This window comes from Cricetulus griseus (genome assembly GCF_003668045.3).
Source record: "Cricetulus griseus strain 17A/GY chromosome 1 unlocalized genomic scaffold, alternate assembly CriGri-PICRH-1.0 chr1_0, whole genome shotgun sequence".
Lineage (NCBI taxonomy): Eukaryota > Metazoa > Chordata > Mammalia > Rodentia > Cricetidae > Cricetulus > Cricetulus griseus.
This window is the reverse complement of record NW_023276806.1, coordinates 103,287,169-103,306,905: the sequence shown is the minus strand read 5'-3', so window position 1 is coordinate 103,306,905 and position 19,737 is coordinate 103,287,169. Positions and strand designations below refer to the sequence as shown.

Genomic DNA, 19,737 nt, shown 5'->3' with positions numbered 1-19,737 from the left:
AGCCATCTGACTGCCTCTTACTCTACATTACCCTGACCACGCCCTACCAGGCATGGTCAGACCCACCTGTAGCCAGCCCCTAAGTAGGAGTGGCTACAGCTTCCTCTACAAGCATTCCTCACACTTAAACCTTCCCTACATCACCCTGATCATGCCTCATGGTCAGGCACACCTGTAGCCAGCCCCTAAGTAGTCATGGTTAAAGCATCCCCTACATGGTATTTTTCCTCTGCCAAAACTATCTCTACTATTCTCTCCTGATATATTCCCTTCTCTTTCAGACAGTTCTGGTCACATCAAGTCTGTTCCTTTTTATTATTGCTCTGAGTCTTCCAGATGCCTCTGAACATTCTCTGATATCCATAATAAAATTCTTCCCTATAATGATGGAGCAATTATTTCAGTGGGTTCTTTATTGGGCCATGATCACATAGTTTGAATATTTAAAAGATATTATTTTTTGAGTGACTATCACTTTGCCCAAGACATATGTTACATCGTTCAAAGAATATGCAGAGAATTCGATAACTTTTTTGGCATAAAGATCTCTGTGAATCAAAGAGTCAAAGAGAAACAACAACCAATGGTTGTCCTCACACATGTCAAGCAAATGTCCTCACCATGTATAGAAAGGTTAAAAATAGTACCAACTTAATATCAAGATAAACAAATTTGAAAGTAAAGGGGCAAGTTTGGAAGTCATCCCTTTCTCATATGAATCAATGTTAAAATATTGGAAAATAGAATCTATAGAACACAAAATATATTGAAAACAATAACAATTATTTGAAACCAGAGAAATCTTAGTTTTCTAAGCATGATATCCAACCATTTTCTAAGAAACCTTTGTGGTCATGGTGCATAAAACAATCAGACAGAACAGAAAATTTTCATCTCTCACAAATTGGACATATAATTTTGTGTGATAATGTGTATGTATCATCCCCAGACATGATAACTCTATTTATTTTAGTGGGTTTGTACTGAATATTGCTAACATGGGTAGCTTTTTATGAAGCCACTGCTGAGTTAAGAATTATGTCACAAGATCTGGAGGAATCAAGACAGAATACTTCCTGATACTATTATTCTATCGTAACTATCAAAAGTACTTATTAAAACTACATTTACAATGAGTCTGTAGTAGAGAACCTTCCAATGATTGTGAAGTTATCTTTTTTTCTTATCCTTAAACACCAAATATAGCCACAGCAGCAGGTGGACCAACAACCTAAGTCTGAGGACTCTGTAATAGTCAGGCTGACAGACAACTATGATATCAAGATTCTAAGATTTAGGCCATAACTGAAAAAGTGAGACATTCCTTTAATTTACTCCATCATTTGACTTTGAAAAATTATTTGTGAAGAATTTTTGAACCACAAGTGTTTGTAAGGAACAAAAGGTTTTCATAACCATAGATAGATTGATAAACAGAAATAGACAGATGTTAGAACATAAATAGATGATAGATAATAGTGGACAGATAAAAATAAATAGTAAAGTGTCTCATAGATTAAAATCAATAGTAATGTGCCTACCCAAACTATTTTGTGTTACCACAATCAAACATAAAGGGATATTTTGTTTTTTACTCACTGTTTTGAAGGAAAAAATGACCTACTTTCAACTATTCTCTGCTCATGGTGACTTGATAATGTCTCATTATAGCCAATGGCATCAGGGATGGGACATTTAGCACAGAGCACATGGTGTGAAAGGAAGCCAGACAGAGTATAATGGAGGTTGTTTTACTCTCTCACAATAGTCCTGATTCAAGGAATGAAAGGTTTCAGTAAAACATTAATCTCCTCAGAAGAGAGCACATCCAGTGGCAGAGTAGATTCATTAATAAGCTTTGTCTCTTAAAAATGACACTACCTACCAATGCTGTCACACATGAGACTAAATTAGATTAGTCCATTAGGAACAAATAATATCTAACCAAAGAATCAGCTATGATTCTTGATACAATGAAGAATAGGAAATTTCCACTAAAATAAGGTTTTTTATTATTATTATTCTCCAGACCTAGCAATTGATGCCCCATTTTGAGTTTTTTTTTTCAACGTTTTTTATTTGAATTAGAAACAGGATTGTTTCACATGATAATCCCACTTTCCTTCTCCCTCAATCCCCCATCCCCAACTAAAACACTATCTATCATGTATCCTTTCTGCTCCCCCAGGAAGGTGAAGCCTTCCATAGGGTGTCATCAGAGTCTACCATATCCGTTGGGATAGGGCCTAGGTCCACCCCTGTGTGTCTTAGCTCAGGGAGTATCCCTCTGTATGGAATGGGCTCCCAAAGTCCACACCTATGCTAGGGATATATACTGAATTTCTACAGGAGATCTCATAGATTTCTGAGGTTTCCTCAATGAAACTCATTCTGGCACTCACTCTGGAGAACAGGCTGGTCTCAAACTTACAGAGATCTGCCTGCCTCTGCCTCCCGAGTGCTGGGAATAAGGCATGTGCCAGCAATGCCGGCTGTCATTGGTGTTTTTGATTTTTGTCCATCTGACAGGAGTATGATGGTATCTCAGAGTTGTTTTGATTTGCACTTCCCTGATGGCTTAGGATGTTAAACACTTTCTTATGTATCTTTCAGCCATTTTAGATTCCTCTATTGAGAACTGTCTATTTAGTTCTGTACCCCACTTTTTAATTGGATTGTTTGGTGTTTTGGAGACAAGCTTCTTGAGTTCATTGTATATTTTGGAGGTCAGTCCTCTATCAGATGTGGGCATGGTGAATATCTTTTCCCAGTCTGTGGGTGGCCGTTTTGTCTTGCTGACTGTGTCATTTGCCTTACAGAAGCTTCTCAGTTTCAGGAGGTCCCATTTATCAATTGTTGACCTCAGTGTCTGTGCTACTGGTGTAATGTTCAGGAAGCAGTCTCCTGTATCAATTAATTCAAGGGTATTTTCCACTTTGCCTTTTAATGGGTTCAGTGTAGCTTGATTTATGTTGAGATCCTTGATCCATTTTGACTTAAGTTTTGTGCAAGGCCTATCTGCAGTCTTCTACATGTCTGCAACCAGTTATGCCAACACTATTTGTTGAAGATGTTCTCTTTGTTCCTGAGTATAAATTTGGATGGTTAATCCAAAAATCATAGGGGTGTGGGGTACTATCAGGGTTTTTAACACTATTCCATTGGTCTACCTGTCTATTGCAGGACTATAGCTCTGTAATAGAGCTTGAAGTCAGGGATGGTGATGCCTACAGAAGTTCCTTTATTGTACAGGGTTCTTTTGGTTAACCATAGTCTTTTGTTTCTCCATATAAAATTGAGAATTGTTCTTTCAAGTTCTGTGAAGAATTCCATTAGGATTTTGATGTGGATTGCATTGAATCTGTAGATTGCATTTGGTAAGATTGCCAATTTTACTAGGTTGACCCTACCTGTCCAAGAGCATGGGAGATCTTTCCATTTTCTAGTATCTTCTATTATTTCTTTCTTTAGAAACTCAAAATTCTTAGGATACAGCTATTTCACATTTTTGGTTAGTGTTACCCCATGGTATTTTATGTTGTTTGTAGCAATTGTAAAGTGTGATGTTTCTCTGATTTCCTTCTCCACCAATGTGTTATTGGTATATAATAGGGCTACAGATTTTTTTTTAATTTAATCTTGTATCCAACTTGATGAAGGTGTTTACCAGCTGTAGGAGTTCCCTGGTTGAGTTTTTGGGTCACTAATATAGACTATCATATAGTCTGCAAATAGGGAGAGTTTGACTTCTTCCTTTCAGATTTGTATTCCTTGATCTCCTTTGTTGTCTTATTGCTCTAGCTAGAACTTCAAGGACAATATTGAAGAGGTATGGAGAGAGTGGACAGCCTTGTCTTGTACCTGATTTCAGAGGAATTGCATTGAGTTTGTCTCCATTTAATTTGATGTGGTCTGCTGGCTTGCTTGCTGTATATTGCTTTTATTATGTTGAGTTCTGTTCCTATTATGCCTGATTTCTCCAAGACCTTTCTCATGAAGGGGTGTTGGATTTTTTCCGCATCTAGTGAGGTGATCATGTGGGTTTTCCATTTCAGTTTGTTTATATGGTGGATTACATTGATGGATTTTCTTATGTTGAGCCATCCTTGCATTCCTGGGCTGAAGCCTACTTGATCATGGTGGATGATTTCTCTGATGTGTTCTTGGATTCGATTTGCCAGTATTTTATTGAGAATTTTTGCATCAATGTTCATGAGGGATATTGGTCTGTAGTTCTCTTTCTTAGTTATGTCTTTGTATGGCTTAGTTTTCAAGGTTATTGTAGCCTCATAAAAAGAGTTTGGCAATGTCCCAACTGCTTCTATTTTGTGGAAAAATTTTGAGGAGTTTTGGTATTAACTCTTCTTTGAATTTCTGGTAGAATTCTGCAATGAATCCATCTGGCCCCGGACTTTTTTTGGTTGGGAGACTTTTGATGACTACTTCTATTTCCTTAGAGGTTATAAGCATGTTTAAGTTGCTTATCCGTTCTTGATTCAATTTTGGTAAGTGATATCTGTCCAGAAGTTTGCCCAGTTCCTTTAAATTTTCAAATTTTGCGGAGTACAGGTTTTCAAAGTATGACCAGAAGATTCTCTGGATATTCTCAGTGTCTGTTGTTATGTCTGTTTTTTTATTTCTGATTTTGTTAATTTCTGTGTTCTCTCTCTGCCTTTTGGTTTGTTTGGATAATGGTTTGTCTATATTGCTGATTTTCTTGAAGAACCAACCTTTTGTTATATTGATTCTTTGAATTGTTTTCTTTGTTTTGACTTTATTGATCTCTGCCTTCAGTTTGATTATTTCCTGGCGTCTGATCCTCCAGGGTGAATTTGCTTCCTTTTGTTCTGGAGCTTTCAGCTTTGATGTTTACTCTCTGGTGTGGTAATTCTCTAGTTTCTTCATGTGAGCATTTAGAACTATGAACTTTCCTCTTAGTACTGCTTTCAAAGTGTCCCATAAGTTTGGGTATGTTGTCTCTACATTTTCATTGAATTCTAGGAATTTTTAAATTTTCTTTCTTTATTTCTTCCTTGACCCAGGAATTGTGCATTTGCGTGTTGTTCAATTTCCATGAGTTGGTAGGTTTTCTGCACTTTGTTTTGATTTTGATTTCTAGCTTTAAAGCATGATGGTCTGATAAGATAAAGGGGATTATCCTAATTTTTTTGTACCTGTTGATGTTTGCTATGTTGCTGAGTATGTATTGGATTTTTGAGAAGGTTCCATGTGATGCTGAAAAGAAGGTATATTCATTTGTGTTTGGATAAAAAGTTCTATAGATGTCTATTAATCCCAATTGGGTCATAACTTCTGTTAGTTCCTTTGTGTCTTTTTTAAGTTTCTGTCTGGTGGTCCTGTCCTGTGGTGAGAGTGGGGTCTTGAAGTCTCCCATTATAACTGTGCGAGGTCTAATTTGTGATTTGAGATTTGATAATGTTTCTTTTATGAATGTTGGTGCCTTTGTATTTGGGTTTTAAATGTTTAAAATTGAGACTTCTTCCTGATGGATTTTTTTCCTGTGTTGAATATGAAATGACCTTCTTCATCTCTTTTGATTGATTTTAGTTTGAAGTCTATCTTGTTAGATACTAGGATAGCTACCCCAGCTCTTTTCTTGGCTCCATTTGATTGAAATATCTTATCCCAACCCTTTACTCTGAGGTAATGTCTGTCTTTGAATTCAAGGTGCATTTCTTGTATGCAGCAGAAGGATGGATTCTGTCTTTGTATCCAATCTGTTTGCCTGTGTCTTTTTATAGGCGTGTTAAGACCATTGATATTGAGGGAAATTAAGGTCCATTGAGTGTTTATTCTTGTTTGTTTTTTATTTGTTCTTGGTACTGGTATTGTATGTGGATTTACCCTGCCTTTTATTTTGTATTTTTGTAGAGTGGGATTATCTATTGCCTATGTTTATGTGAGTGTAGTTAACTTCCTTTGGTTGGAGTTTTCCTTCCAGAACTTTCTGTAAGACTGGATTAGTGGTCACATATTGTTTAAATCTGGTTTTGTTGTGGAATATCTTGTTTTTTCCATTTATAGTAATTGAAAGCTTTGCTGGGTATAGTAGTCTGGGCTGGCATCCATGTTCTAGGCACCATGAAGCCACAGATAGCTCAGAATGGTGGTGCATTTAGGAAGCAAAGCAGGGCCTCTTTGCCTGGATCCAATACCTCCACACAGGTGGCATCAGGTGAGAATGTGCACAGCTGGGACAAAGGCCTTGACCCTGGGAGGCAAAGCATCTCTGGAGAACCCTTTCCAAAGACAGAAATTAAGTCACATTGTTCCTGGTGGCTCCCAGGTAGTATAACTGTTACTGAGGAGAAGAAAATTGGCTTTACAGAGGGCTGGAAGAAATTCAGGAATATTAATGAGCATCCATTAAGGCTCCCTCTACCTCTCCCTCCCTCCCCCTTCTCTCCCTCTCTCTCTCTCTCTCAGGCCCCAAGTATCAGAAGGCAAGAGAGTGACACACAGAGAGAGAAAGCCTAGAAAGAACACTAAGGCCTGGGAAGCCTGGTTACATAGTTCCCTGGGTTCCTTGCTTAAGGCTAACAGTATGTGCCTGTCTGTTTTCAGGCTAAGCTGGGACTGGTGAGGGGACAGGGAGAAGACAGGATTTCAGTTCCTGCATGAACAATAGGTAGGGTGTATGGTTTCCTCCTAAAGGTCTAGGAGGAGGACTCTTGGATCTTTTATCACTGCCTTGATTTTTCTGAGGAAAGTCACAGCCTCTCTGCAATCAATCAGCCGGTAGTCATAGCTCAGGGCTACATAAATCATAGTTCTATCTTCCACCTTGCCTCCCACAGCCACAGGCCTGTCAAAGATGCCATGCATGCCCAGAATGGCAGACTGAGGGGGACTGATAATGGGTGTTCCATAAAGTGACCCCAAAACTTCTCCATAGCTAATGGTGAAAGTACCACCGTCCATATCTCCAATGGCAAGTTCATTCTTTCGGGCCTTCTCTCCTAGTTCACTGATGGTCTGCTCAACATCTGCATAATTCATCGTTTCCACATTCCTGATGACAGGAACCACGAGACCCATTGGGGTAGCAACTGCAACATTGATGCCAATATAATCTCTGTACACCACTTATTTGGTTGTATCATCAATCACTGCATTTACAACAGGCTGTTCCTGCAAGGCGAAGGCAAAGGCCTCCACAAACGCTGACATGAAGCCTAGTTTAAGGTTATGTTTCTTCAGGAAAGCATCTTTGTGCCGAGTTCTCATCTCTTGGATATTACTCATGTCGACTTCATTAAAAGTAGTCAGCATTGCACATGTATTCTGGGCTTCCTTAAGACGCTGAGCAATGTGCTGCTGCATCCTGTTCATTTTTTCCCGATATTCTGAAGGCACATATTAGCAGCTCCTGGCTCAGCCAGTGGAGGGGCAAGCTATGGGTTTTATTACAGAAACTGGTTTGCTAGAAGGAAGTTGTGAGGGTGAGGGCACTGGTAGCATCTGAATGGGTATAGATGCTACAGGGGGAGGAGAGACTGCCAGTGCTTCCAGCTCTGCTTTGGGGGCTGCAGCAGAAGCTTCAACTGATTTGGCTTTAGCAGGACAGCACCAGTTTTCCTGAGTGTGAAAAGAGGAGTTCCTCCTTCAACTTTGCGCCCATCAGGTACCAAAAGAGCTTCAATGATGCCATGTGCTGGTCATGGATCCTGCACAGAAGTCTTGTCAGTTTCAATCTCACAAACCACTTCATCTTCTGCAACTGTATCTCCAATGGCTTTCTCCCACCTGACATCTCCCTCTGTAACTGATTCTGCAAATGTTGGGGTTTGGACTGTAATCACATCACTTTTGCACACAGCTGTGGTTTGGAAGAAGCGAACATTGAAGACACTACTATTGTTAATGACCATCTTTCTGCTGTCAGGGTAGCCTGATCCCTGACATAAGGAGAGCCCAGGCAGGGAACGTCTCCTTAGAGGGCAGTTCCCCTTCTGGAAGGCAGAAAGCGAGCAGATGAACGCCCGGGACACGCAGCGAAATCCGGACATCATCGTGGAGAGAGCAGGATGGAGGGTGGATATCTTGAGTTTCTTTTAAATGGCAATCAAGTACATTCCAATTTGCTATTGTTATTTGTTTTGTTTTAAATAATTATATGTATTCAGAAATTTATGGAATATTCAATATTTACATTCTAATCTGAATTACTGGAAGCTCATTCAATCATTCTTATTAGTGCATATTATTGGATGTTCAATCATATAAATGATGAATTTTAGGAAATTACTGGGCAACACCTATGCTATTTCTTTTTAAAGCATTTAACCATTGAGAGATTTACAGTTGTTTTCAGTTTGAAAATGCAATTGTTAAAATCATTTGTGTAAAGAATTTTTAAAGGGTATAAGAGTTTAATTTTTAATCTCTAACCTAATGAGGATGATGACCAGTGTACATATGCTAATAGGTATTCTCTTACGTATTTATGTTTCATACTGTATGTATTGAAATATTTTAACTGGAATAAGATGGTTAAAAATATTTAGATGAAAGTCTGCATGATATCTCTTAAGTCTGTAGTCTTACAATTGATTTCAAACATGCCACTTGGTAGGTATTGCACTGTGTAGTTTTCTAGGAGGTAAGATCTTTCAGAAGCAGCATTGACTTGTCTTCTTTATATGTGTTCTACAGATATAATGTAAGCTCTGTTTGTTTGTCTAAGATACAATAATACTAGACAACTCAGGCAATTTTCCTGCCCAGCATTCAATTAATAGTGATTTTACTTATAAAGCCACCCAATGATAAAATGTAGGGGAAAATAAATGTTGATTAAAAATTCTTAGTGGATTGTTTATTTCTCTAATACATAATAAAATTTAAGTAAAATTATTACAACCTCCAAATAGCTTTAATAAAATATGTATGTATATATTACTAGTTTTGTTCATATAACTATTTTTAATCAGTAAGTGAGCTTATTTTAGAAAGCAGTGTGCTTGGTGGCATGTTTATATGCTTTTCCTAAAAAATACAATTTATATGGCATTTAATTGGATTTAAGTATTTTAAGGTACAACATCTTGAATAAACCAAATTATCTGATCTTAATAACTTAACCCAATTAAATTAATTTTACAGAGTAAATGCTATTGATTAAATATTCAAATTATGGTGTCCTCTTATGACTTTCTGTCCACTGTGTCTACTCTAATTCTCACTTAGTATGAATTTATTCATTTTCTTTGCATTTGTGTTTCTATTGAAAACCCAGGGAACTATAGCAAATCATGAGTGTGATTTCTCAAAATTAGAAGACACTTTCAATGAACAGAGACATATTTTTAATCTGTAAATCAAAAGTCATATTATTTATCTCAGAAAAGCTTCAAATATTCAGATTTGAGCATTTCAAGGAATAGTATTTCTCTCTCTCTTTCTCTCTCTCTCCCCCTCCCTCTCCCTTTCTCCTCTCCATCTCCGTCTCTCTCTGTCTCCCACTCTCCCAACCCCCCCTCTCTGTGGTTTAAATTTAGTTGTTTTTAATAATTCTAGACTCTCTATCCATTTGTGTGTTTTTCAGTGACAACAACTGAATTTTAAGGTTAACTGTTCGAGTCAATAGGTGGGCAGAGTGATACCAATATTTCATCTAAAAAACTGAATAAATATTAAAATATTTTGCTTCAGTAAAGTAACAGAAATACTTGTATTCTCACTTATAACAATCAACAAAGCTTTGGATTAGATATAAAAGGAAATTATAAACACATCTGAAAACAATATTTTACCAAGTTACAATGGAGTCTCTCTCCATTTGCTAACATTGTCAATCAACTCTGTAAATTTAATAGTCAATAGTATGAACAAACAATTTAGAGTCTATTATCAATTCAAAAAGTAAAAAAAGACATAAGAAATTATAATTAAAAATGTTTAAAATCCTGAATGTAGGCTTAAAGTCAGTTATGTTTCTAGATAATTTCCTTTCATGTTTTCCTAATTGTAGCACAGAATAAGAAAAGAGGAAAGAAAAATAATTAACTGAAGATTGAGGCACATTACATTAATTATATGTCTTCATCAGTTACTTGATTTGCAAGCTGATGATAAATTAACCATACCCAGAAAATAAGCAATGTCTTGAAAACTAATAAAAATATATCATAGTTGTAAACAAATAAAATTATGCATTTCATCATCCAAAAATACAGTGTACAATCATGTAATATTAATGAAAACCAGCAAAATAACTAATAGTGAAAATATAGAGCTCACAAACTTTGAGGAAAATATAGGCACATTCTATTATATTTAGAAATCACACAATTGAACATTTATTATTTTACAAAATGTTTAGTAGCCTGAGCCAAAAATTAGGTTGTATCATAGTATTAAACCAGAATATTTTCTTCTTGGCATATGACCAATCTGTCTGTGTTTGCCAACCTATGTACAGGACTTTTCACAGTATCTTTAATTTTTCATATTAGAAAACAGGAAAAAGAAATTATTCATTCGTAGAATATATATTTGACTTTTACAATGAAATGAATTGCATATAAAAATTTAAACACTATTCCATAAATCATAGAAATACTTTCTTTTCATAGAATACTCCATAATGCTGACAATATTTTTTAAAATATGCATAACTAATCCAAATCTTAAGATATTTTGCACATAATAGAAGAGAAATTCAAAATTTCATAATAAAACAAAGCAAAAAAAAGAAAATTATTGAAAGATTCCCCAACACCAAATCTGGCATTATTTAGTTCACAATTGCCTATAAAATAGAAGTACTAAAGAAAGAGAAGGCAGTCATATTTCAATATTTCTGCCACTCCAGTGGTGAAAGCATGGAGAACAGGATATAATATTGATGTATTCATGCAAATATATATATATATATATATATATATATATATATATTATATAATGCCTGAATATCTATATGTGATTCGACCAATGTTAGTATACAGACCAGACAAAATATATATAATACTGAATATCTATATTCGACCAATAGTATACTATATATATATATATATATATATATATATATATATATATACATGTGTGTGTGTGTGTGTTATTTTTGTGTTTATATTTTCATTTAATGGTATCTGTAAGTTGATGTTTGTTTTCTGAATATCCATAAAAGAAGAAAGCAGTCATCTATGGCTGCTCAGTCAGTAAGTTGCAAATGATTATATAATTAGAATTTTATTTTTACACTCTTCTTTAAGTCTTAATGACTCCTGAGAGTCACTGATTGAAGGGGTGAGTGTAATGATTTCACTAGACCAAAGATAAATGGTAAATGGGAGTTTATTATAGAATACTTACACAGAAAATTATAAAGTACTGCAGGAACACTCCTTTGCCCTTCCAGTCAGATCAGCTGACCTAAAGAAAGACTGTGCAAAAAGAAGCCATGCTTCAACCTTCCATCTTTCTGCTTCTGTCCACCTGAAATTATTCCCTAAGGGGTATGGCCACCATTACAGGTTCACCGGCAAGACCACTACAATTCCCCTTTTAGTCGAAAGAAGAAGGCTTTAAGCCTGATACAAAACTATATACAATGGTAACAAATGTCAAGTATATTCCAGGAAAAGAAAAGGTTAACCCTCGTAAATCAATACCTTCTCCCAGCAAGAGCAACGCTGATATATATAATATATATATATATATATATATATATATATCATATATCATGTCCAGTATATATGTTCAGTATCAGGGTAAAGGCATGGCAGAGGTTACTTTGATAGCTGTCTTAATCTGGAAAGTCTATATCTTGTCTATGTAAGTTAAGAGATGATATGGCAATGTCTATCCTTCAACCTCATCAAAGACCTGAGTAGCAAAATAACAATACTAGGGTAGATGGGAAGTACAAGTGTGTGACTTCCTAAAGATACAAGCAAAGTCAGAAACAGGAGGCTACCTGAGCAGTCACCCCAGGTCTCACAGCAACCAACTTAACTAAGAACTAATATATCAGAAGGACCATCTCGGAAGCACAGAAATTGAAATGCTATCCTATGCTGCCTTGGCAAGTTTCAGCAGTCTTCTTTAAGTATATCTCCTGCAAGCTCAGTTAGGACACCATGTGCAAGGTCAGTGATTGAGGAGCGGAGGTACTTTACACAAGAGGCTATTAGCCAAGATGAGAATGAGCACCAGTTGGATTGTCATCAGTGCCCAACATAATATCAGAAATAGCTCTGTGCTCTCAGGGACAATTGTGTCTCTTGTCAATGGCATACTAAATATTAAACATTTAAATACCATATTCTGAGGGTCTTTGAAATGTTTGAAGATCAAATATCTATGTCTGATTAACCTCATAGGAATAAGAAGCACAGGAAACTATACTCTCTACTTTTCAGAAACATGGTGGCTCAATGGATGAAACTTCCTTAACTAAATTATCAAGGACAATGACTTCTAAAAATGTGACTATATACATATATATTAATTACAACAGCAGAGGTAGAACTGAAATGTCTTGGCAAGAGGTAGAACTGTAAAGTGCAGCATGATAAAATACAGAAATAAACATCATAAACAGAGAGAAGACCCTATTTGGTCAACATACTAGAATCTAACAATGTATGTTATCTGTAGCTAATAGTAGGTAAAATTAGTTCACAAGAATATATTAATCTACCTATATCCCATCCTAACGATACCCTTCCTATCCATACACACTTAAACTTTTCTAAAAGACATATCTGAATCTAATCATCACCTTCCATACCAAAATTAAAACCAAAAGTAAGTTGATTATAATTATCCCTTTAAAGACAAGAGAAAAAATAACCCAGAATACCCTTAATGCCAACTGTAGGGAAAGGGGATGTTGTTTGTCTTAGCATTACTTCCTGTTGTAATGGGGATACAGTGACTCTGTGTGATCTTGTAGGGAAAATAAATAAAGCAAGAGAAAGTTTCAAAAGGACTAGCTGTAACATTTGTAGCTAGTCTGTGAATGGCAAGAGATGCTTGACTGAAGTTCTTTTTAAAATTTTTTATTTGAATTAGAAACAAGATTGTTTAACATGTCAATCCCAGATCTCTTTCCCTCCACTTCTCCCCTACCACCCCCCCCAAATAAAACCCTACTTATCACATATCCTTTCTGCTCCCCAAGGAGGGTGAAGCCTTCCATAGGGGGTCATCAGAGTCTGTCATATCCTTTGGGATAGGGCCTAGGCTCATCCCCGTGTGTCTTCCTCAGGGAGCATCCCTCTATGTGGATTGGGTTCCCAAAGTCCACACCTATGCTAGGGATACATACTGAACTACTACTACTCGTCCCGTAGATTTCCTAGGTCTCCTCACTGAAACCCATGTTCCTGGGGTCTGGATCAGTCCCATGTTGGTATCCTAGCTATCAATCTGGGGACCAAGAACTCCCCATTGTTCAGGTCAGCTGTTTCTGTGGGTTTCACCAGCCTGGTATGGACCCCTATGCTCATCACTCGTTCTTCTCTGCAACTGGATTCCAGTTTAGTTCACTGATTAGTAGTGGGTGTCTGCTTGCTTGTACTTCAGCCAGCTGCTGGATGAAGGCTATAGGATGGCATATAACACAGTCATCAATCTCATTATCAGGGGAGGACATTTAAGGTAACCTCTCCTCTGATGCTTAGATTGTTAGTTGGTGTCATATTTGTAGATGTCCAGACCTTTCCCTAGTGCATGATTTCTCTGTAAACCTAAAATGTCTCCCGCTATTATGTATCTCCTTTCTTGTTTTCTTCTCTTCTTCCCGCGACTCAGACTTTTTACTTCCTCATGTCCTCCTCACCCCGCCTCTTCTCCCCTTCTCATTCTCCGAGCTCCATCCCCCCTCCTCCCTTGCTCCCATTTTGCTCAGGAGATCTTGTCCATTTCCCCTTCTCCAGGGGACTATGTATGTCTCTCTTATGTTCCTCCTTGTTTACTAGCTTCTCTGGCAGTGTGGATTGTAGGCTGGTAATCCCTTACTCTATATCTAAGTCCACATATGTGTGAGTACATACCATGTTGTCTTTTTTGTGATTGGGTTATCTCGCTCAGAATGGTTTCTTCTAGTTCCATTCATTTTTCCTGAAAATTTCAAGATCCCATTGTTTTTGTTTTTTTTGTTTGTTTGTTTGTTTTTTGTTGTTTTAAGTTGAGTAGTACTCATTATTTAAATTTACCACATTTTCTCTGTCCAATTTTTAGTTGAGTGGCATTTACATTGCTTCCAGTTTCTGGCTATTACAAATAGTGCTACTAAGAACATCATTGACAGAAGTACTTATCTGAAGCTCTGGCCAGAGTGTTATAAGAAGGTTTACAATCTCAGCTAGCTAGTCTGGAATTGTCTAAGCAGAATTAGTACCAAATAGGTCCTAGAGTGTTGCTTACTAGTTTAAAGACATCAAATTGAATCAAGTGGAAACAGTGAAGTAGGGTCCTATCTTCTTTCTGGAGATTTCAATTAGTGTTGTTAGGAAATTTTATTGTTCACTGTGGAAGACTTAAATGTTAATATACACAGAAAGTTTAAATTTTATAGGTATGAATGCTAGGAAAGTTAACTGTATGGTTGAAAATAAGTATGAGAGAAATTAGATTTTTGAGAGATAACAGAGTTTTGATAAATAACATTCGCTAGATTTTGCTTTCTTTTCTCTTACCAATTGTTTTTTTTTTATATGAGACAGAAACTATGAATTTTATTTTAACAACATGCTTGAGTTTAGAGAAGCAATGCTAAATTCAACTCCAAAGCTAGCATTGGTTTTACATGAAATGGGACCACCAAACACCAAAGTATTAGGAAGTAAGGAGATACAGATTTTGTTACAGAAAGATTTTACTAAGAATAGCTATTGGTACCATCAGTCAAATTCTTCTTTGTTTTATCGTTCTTTCTGTATAGATATCCTTTCTTCTTAAGGCATCTACACATCTGATGTCTTTTGGATTCTTGAAGATAAGTGTTTTCTGTTTTCCTATAGAGACATGCAGAGAGGGAGGAGTGATGAGCAAATTGGTAAAGACCAGGCTGGTGAAACCTACAGAAATAGCTGACATGAACAAAGAGGAGCTCATGTTCCGAAGACTGATAGCTGGGAAACCAGCATAGGACTGCTCCAGACCCCATGAATGTTGTTATCACTGAGGAGGTTTCTGACATCTATGGGGCCTCTTGTAGTAGATGAATACATATGCCTAGCATGGGAATGGACTTTGGGAGCCCATTCCACATAGAGGGATACTCTCTCAGTCTAGACATATGGAGGTGGGCCTAGGCCCTATCCCAAAGGATATGACAGACTCTGAAGTTCTCCCATAGAAGGCCTCACCCTCCCAGTGGAGCAGAAAGGGTATGGGATAGGTAGGGTGTTAGTGGGGGCCGAAGAGGAAGGGAGAGAAAAGGAACTGGGGTTGACATGTAAAACAATCTTTTTTCTAATTTAATGAAAAAAAAATAACCTATTTCCCCCAAAAAAATTCATCCTTACAAAAAAAAAATAGAACTACACACTCCTACTACCTTTGTGAAGTATCTCTACAATTTGTGGGATATACCTTGGCAGATGATCCATTATTTCTCATCAATAGGTTTCTCCTGTTCAAATCATATCTTGATAAACTTTGATGGTACTAAAAGCTTTTCTTCTTCTGTAGAAACAAAGGCAAAATCCATACCCCAACATATCACCTATCCTGACTTCCATACTGATATCAGTACATCCTTGAAGCACACCAACTGATTTAGGTCAGAATTTTTTTCTAGTGTCCATTGTCTTTCGGTGGCTGTTTTTCCTTTCCTTTCTCATTAGCATTAAGAAAGTTTATGTAGTAAACTTTACGTAATCTGTTTTTCCTCTGCCTGTTTGTAGAGCATTTCCTTTAAAGTATGATTGCATCTCTCAACAGCTGCTTGCACTGTAATTTTGTGTGGTATACCATAATGTGCTTTATGTTATACTATTTAAAAATTGCTTCAATTTACTTGAGATATATGCTAGATCATTTTCAGTTTTTATTTTTGCAGGTATACCCATAAGAGCCATAACTTCTAATAGGTGTATAATAACAGAATCAGCCCTTTCATAGCTCAGAGGAGTTGTCCATTGAAATATTGAAAATGTATCTTTTTATGGTACACATATTTTAATTTCCCCAATTCTGCAAATTGAAACACATCCATTTTTCAAATTTCATTTCTATGTGTACCTTTATTTTGGGAGCCAAAGATCTCAGGGCTTGGCTTGAGCTCCTAGACCATGCTTGGCTGGCCACATAGTTATTTATTAACTTTTACATATCAGGTACTTGTACCTCAGCTCAAGTAAAGAAACAACTTGACCCAGTCCTCCACCCATGTCTCAGTCACTAGGCAACCCTTCCTGGACCTCTAACTAATAAACTCTTTACTCTGCCAAACATCTTGTCTTTGTGGTTTCCCAATATCCTGCTTACACTACCACCTGGCACACAAACAACCCATTCTATCTCTCCCCATATCCTGCTCTGCTGACTGTACAAGTTAACCTGAGAAAAATAAAGTTTGCCACTTGATCAGAATCCTGTCTTGTGGTCATTCTTTCTGTGTCTCTTGTCCCCATTCCATATCCCTGACTTTCTTGCCCCAGGTTGATGTGCCACAGGTTGGGACACCTTTAAGGTAATTGTGTGTAGGTAAAAGGGTTTGGTTATACAAGGAAGAAGTAGGACATTTACTTACCATTTCCTTAGCTTGTTGTCAAGTGATGAAAAAAGTTCTTATTTTAAAAATTTGCTATTCATGTGTTTTTTTATGTTATTCTGAAGCCTCCAGCATACTTCCTAATAAAAATAATCAATCAATCGATTTATTGTTGCCTTGTGCTACAGGATCTTGAACACCTGTATGGTATCTGATGATGATGATGATATATATATATATATATATATATATATATATATATATATATATTGAGTCCTATTCCTGATTATTTCTTGTAATTGTATTAATAATGAAGTTCATTCTGTATCATCAGGAATAATTTCAGCAGATTCAATGTGTAAGATGACTCTCTCTGCACACTGAATGTTGGTGACTATATATAGAGGTTCTGTAAATACGTAAGTTCTATCAGAATGGCATACAATTCTGCCTTTGTACAGAGATATAAGGGCTATGAATCACTTAACCTACAATTGCTGATTTATATCCTGCATTACCTGATGGGATTGCAACAGCGTAGAATGTAAGGAATCCAGAGATTCATGATTTCCTTACAATGTGTGAAAGGAACCTAAAACTTTTATTTATAAATTCTTTTCTTTCACTCTCAGGATAACTGTTGCTAATTGTTCCCAAAAAAGCTACTGTAAGCTCTTTGCCAATGGTATCTTTCTATAGGAGGAAATTGCCTTATTAGTTAGAGGTACTATAATTTCTGATGGGTCCATTACTATCAGTTGACAGTCTTAATTTTCCTTTTAAAATCAAATCAAAAATCTTTTCTCTCTATATTTTTTATTCTCTTTATGTTGCAGAAATATCCATTGTAAGATAGTATCTTTGCTCTACATCAAAATCCCTGAAGGTTGTTCCCTAGACCGTAATATAACCAGAATGTAGCCAAGAATTGTATTCAACTGGTCCACATGTGTTCTCTTTTCTACCTATTATAATTTTTTTTCAGTTTCAGCTGATAATATTCTTGGACTAATTCAGTCCTTGTTCCTGTTTAAGGTTTTTTCAAATTTTTTAGATCATGTCCTTTTACTCCAATACTAGTCTGTAGTTGAGAAATCTCTCCTGGTAACACTTGAAGATCATTACGAGTCTGATATCCATCCCTTGTGATCTATACCTTTGAGGTCTATTTTTCTATAAATATATTTTAAATTATAAATAATTTATAGAATCTCCTCTTTGTATTTTTTTTTCAGGGGCAAATTGTAACCCACAGTGAGATTAAACTTCTTCACTTCCTCAAACATTTTTTCTATGATTTCTGACTTAGAATCAGCCAACAACATATCATCCATATAATGTCAAATTATAGATTTTGGAAACTATTTACAAATTATTTCCAATGGATTTTGAAGAAAATATTGGCAGAAGATGGAGCTGTTTTAGCATTCCCTATGGGAAGACCTTCCATTGATATCTCTTGACCAGTTGAGAATTATTGTAAGTAGGCACCATGAAGATATTTTTCCTTATTTCTTCCTTGTAAAGGTATAGTGAAGAAACGATGTTTTAAATCAATAACTATAATAGGCCATTCTTTAAGTACCAGAGAAGGCAAAGGCTTTCCAGGTTGTAGGGAGCCCACTGGCTGAATTACTTTATTGATGAATCTCAGGTTTGTAAGCATTCTCTATTTTCCAGATTTCTTTTTAATAATGTATACAGGAGGATTCAAAGGTCTGGTAGGTTTTCCTATAGGCCCAGCTTTTAGCTGTACCTGAACCAACTATTCTAGAGCCTCTAACTTCTCAGACGTCATAGACTATTACTCCACCAAGACAGGTTCCTCAGATAGCCACTTTAAGAGTAAGGCTTTTGGTTCATCTGTTAGTTTGACACTTATATTCTATTTTTGTACAGCCTGGATAGTTAGTGTTTGTTTTTTATAGGGCCTTACACTATGATTTTTTCATAAACATGAGTTTGTTTATGGTTCATATATGACACTGGAGGAATGTTAATCTTAGTGTTTCATTACTGCAGTAGATCATGACCTCATAGATTTGTTGCTATATTAGCCAAATATGCCCTCAGCCTTCATCTTAGTCCTTCTGGTTCTATGCATTCAAACCATCCCATGATTTGTTTTACCTGAGATAGGGTTCCAATCACTAAGAATTGAATGCTTACCTGGTGAAGAGGCCAGCTTGGATGCCAAGATTCTTAAGTTGTTATGGCAATGTCCTCCCCCGTGTCAAGTAGCCCCATGAGCATAATGTTATTTAACTGTACTCTTAATTTTGGTCTTTGGTCATTTATACAAGTCTGACAAAATATACATTCTTTTGTTTCTTCTGTGAATGCTTGATTCATCCTCCAAAGTAAGCTACCATACAGAGAGGTATGAATTTTTACAGTAGGCACTGAATATTCTAATTGTTTTGGGAGGATTGTCCTTCACAGTCACTGGGAATGACTGGACCATGTTAAACATAGGAGCCTTTGAAAGCCCCCCTCACAAGGATTTTGCAGATATTAAAGGATTTCCTTGCTTGTATCTTCACTGGTTCAGTGTCAACCTTTGCTGCATCTTCTACATAATCCAGAAGGTTGGGGGCTTCTCTTTGAGTTATCCCTAGAAGAAGCATTATTTCTAGGAAAGCCTTGCCTATAATTTATTCTCAGATGTCCTATTCTACCACAGTCAAGTCATTTGGTATTTTGATGTCTTTTCATACCATTGGAGATTGCTTTTCATACCCAATCATCAGTGTTATATTCAAAAGATTCAATATTGCCTGTGTGCAGGATTAATTCATCCAATGACTCTTATCTGATCTTTAAGGGCCAAAGCACCCTTTTGCATTCTAAATTAGCATACTTATAAGCTAGAGATTCAATAAGTATTCATCAAGCATCTGGATCTGCTACCCACTTTTGTACAGCTTTAGTCGATCTTTGCAAAAGTTCAATAAAATGTCCCTTGGGGCCTTGTGATACTTTAGTATAGGACAATTCTTCTCTCTGATTATTGAATCTTATCCCAAGCATTCAAAGCACCACTGCAG

General features: G+C 36.5%; 1 pseudogene; it reads right to left on the bottom strand.

The window, feature by feature from the left end:
* Positions 1-6,669: 6,669 nt before the first annotated feature.
* On the bottom strand, positions 6,670-8,033 carry LOC100754435 (annotated as a pseudogene).
* Positions 8,034-19,737: the final 11,704 nt, after the last annotated feature.